Source organism: Fukomys damarensis, unplaced genomic scaffold (assembly GCF_012274545.1).
Source record: "Fukomys damarensis isolate Sample0158 unplaced genomic scaffold, DMR_v1.0_HiC HiC_scaffold_17, whole genome shotgun sequence".
NCBI classification, from domain to species: Eukaryota; Metazoa; Chordata; class Mammalia; order Rodentia; family Bathyergidae; genus Fukomys; species Fukomys damarensis.
The window spans coordinates 26747176-26750470 of NW_022900929.1; positions in this window are offsets into that span (position 1 = coordinate 26747176).

The following is a 3295-nucleotide window of genomic DNA, read 5'->3' on the forward strand; positions in this document are numbered from 1 at the left end:
GCTCAATGATTCCACTACCTGCCTCACAAGCACAAGGACCCAAGTGTGATCCCTGGTAACCAAAAAGAAAAAGAAAGAAAAGAAAATTGCAGACCAATATAACTGATGAACAAGAGAAAAAATTCTCAACAAAATACTAGCAAAACATTCAGTATCCCATTAAAATGATCATATGTCATGATCAAATAGGATTTGTCCCTGGGATGCAAGGATGGTTCAACATACACAAATCAGTAAATGTAGACCACTGCAACAGAAAGGCAAAAAACATCATCTCAATTGATTCAGAAAAATCATTTGAAATCAGGTGTGGTGGCACAGGCCTATAACCCCAGCATTTGGTAGACTGAGGCAAGAGGATTGCCATGAGTTTGAGGCCTACACGTGAATTCAAGACCAGCTTGAATTACATAGCAAGCCCGTTGCAAAAAACAAAACCAACCAAACAAAAAAAGCATTTGACAAAATTCCTTCCCTTTTATGATTAAAACTCTCAACAAGTTAGGAATACCAGAACTCTTAGCCAGAACAGAAAAATAAACAAAACTCATCCAAATCGGAAAGGAGTTAAATTGTCTCTGGTGATGACATGATCTTAAATATGGAAAACCTTAAATATTCCACCAAAATAATTGTTAAAAACTTATAAAGTGATTTAATAAAGTTTCAGTATACAAAATTAACAGAGATAGCATTTTAGTACTCATACTAATAATGAACTGTCTACAAGAGAAGCTAAGAAAATAATTCCTTTTCAGTGGTGTCAAAAAATGAAAATATTTATGTGTCAGTCAGCTTTCCATCTTTATACCAAAATGTCTAAGAAAATAATTTAAAAAGCAGAGAGGTTTATTTGCCTCACAGTATCAGAGGTTTCAGTCCATGGCTGGTCGGCCCTGCTGTGGCAACTTATCACAATGGGGAGTGCGTGGTAGACCAAGCTGCTTATCTCATGGTGGTGGGAAAACAGAGAGGAAAGCCCAGCATTCCACAGTACTTGAGGCCACGCCTCCAAGGATGCAATACCATCCACTAGGCCAAGCTTCTTAAAGGTTCCACCACCTCCCAATAGGAGAGGACCATGCCTTTAACACAAGGCCATTGCGGGACATTCAAGGTCCAAACTCTACCAACCTAGGAACAAATATTCAACCAGAGAGGCGAAAAGACCGGTATGAGGAAAACGGTTAAGACACTGATGAAAGAAATCGAAGAAGATACAAATAATTGGAAAGACCATGTTCATTCCCTGGAATGAATATCACTGAAATTTCCGTATTGCCCAAAGCAATCTACAGATTCGATACGTTTTGTATCAATTCTAATGCCATTTTTCTCAGCAATGGAAAAAATTCCTAAAATTCATATGAAACCACAAGAGACTCCAAACAGCCAAGTAGCTTTACAGATCTGCTAGGCATTTCTTCCTTTTGGTACTGGGGATTGAACTCAGGACCTTGTGTTTGTGAGGCAGGTGCAGTGCCACTGAGCTACATCCCCAGCCCTTGCCAGGCGTTTCTTAATCCAACTAAGGATTGGATTATGGGATGAATGGTCACAATTTATTTTTTAAAAGGCTAAAATCCTGCATAGTTCCAAAGTTTAGGGAAAAAAATGACATTGAGACGTGCTCATTATGAATAGATCTTTCTTGTATCATGTCTTCACCTGGTTTGGCACATACAGACCTCTGTGATTTCAGTGACTCCCATGCCAGTCCCCCTGAGGAACAATCATCCTTCATTATCATTTCACCTGCAAATGCCCCATGCTTTTATTAACCCAGTGGAGAACTACAGGTACTAGCTCTCTGGTCAGAATAGCTACAGTGACCTTGATTAGCTGTTTTAAAAAATAAGCTCTGCTGGCTGTATAATCCCTGAACCAGATGAATTTGTGACTTCACACACAGCAGCGCTTGTTATGCCAGAGATACCCAGAATGCTTCTATACATAGTGAACTACAGGTCAGTGCAGCACGAAGTCTTAACTACGGGAAGGGGCCAGCTGGGGATTCTTAGAATTCATCCCAATACGATATTAGAGCTGGATGAAACAGCCAGTCACATGCACACAGAATTCCCTCTCCTTACCCAGTTCCCGCGTGCCCTGCCTTCTCCTAGACGTGTAAAGCCAAACCCCTGTAACGGTCAGTATCTTCTCTAGCTCCCTGTGCCAAGTGGCCACCTTGCTAAAGTCTTGGTTTAAAAAAAATTTTTTTTCGACCAGAGAAAAGCGAAAGCTATTAGCAGTTGTCCCAGCTATTGGACAAGCAGGCTTCCTTTTCAGGTTCTAGCAGTTGGTCCTTGTCTAACTCTAAACACGGGTTAACCACGGGTAGTTAGTTTTCTCCTCTACTGCCCAGGGTCACACGACACTCTCTGGATGAGAAGGGTCCCCTACTGACCTGAGCCAAAGCTGCCTCCTTGCATTGGATTCACCTAGGTTTTGTCAGATAATTCCCATTCTTGCAAAGAAGCACGATTCTGAATTGACTCCTCTTCCCTCCCTACCTCTCCCCGCTCCCTTTTTCAGATCTCAAATCCAGCAAGGCCAAAAAATCTCATTTAAGCTAAGCAGTTGGAACTCCAGGGATATGTCTAAGAGCTTTATAAAAAGGATGTCCTGACTCACAAAACAGAAATATCCCCCAAACCAAGATACAGGAAACGTTTACACGGTAATTTTACTATTGGTATACAATCAGCAGAAATGTCTATTCACTGAACTTTTCCAAGAACCTCGTCACTTTTTAATGCACTAAATAATCGAGAGATTGGGAGTCCACGTTTTTTCTAAGATTAAGCGTCGTTTTGCTAGGTGAATCATTCCTCCTGCAATTGCTTACATTGTATTTTTATCTACTGGTGCTCTTAGAGGTGAGAATTTAAGGGTGGCTATTCCAGATTTCCGTGGTTTCAGCGGGGGCGGGGGCGGCTCCACATCAGGCGCGTTCCCGCCCGCCCCACTCTAGGCTCTAGGCGGTTGACAGAGGCGCCTGCGTTCTTTCCTGGTTCTGATTGGCCGGCTGGTCCCACAGAGGTTGCTCCTATTGGCTGCCTGCACTCTCACCGCCCCCACCTATTGGCCACCCACCCGTTGCTGTGGCGACGCGGGTTGTTGTGGTTCCGCGCCGCCCTGGGAGTTTCGGGTTGGCCCCAGACTGCCAGCCCGCGCCGTACAAACGTGTGAGCCACGGAGACCCCTGGCCGGCGGCTGAGCTGGGCGGCAGGAAGCGTCCCGTCCTGCGGCGCTTGATCCCCGGCTGCATACCCGTCTACACCCGCTGTAGGCG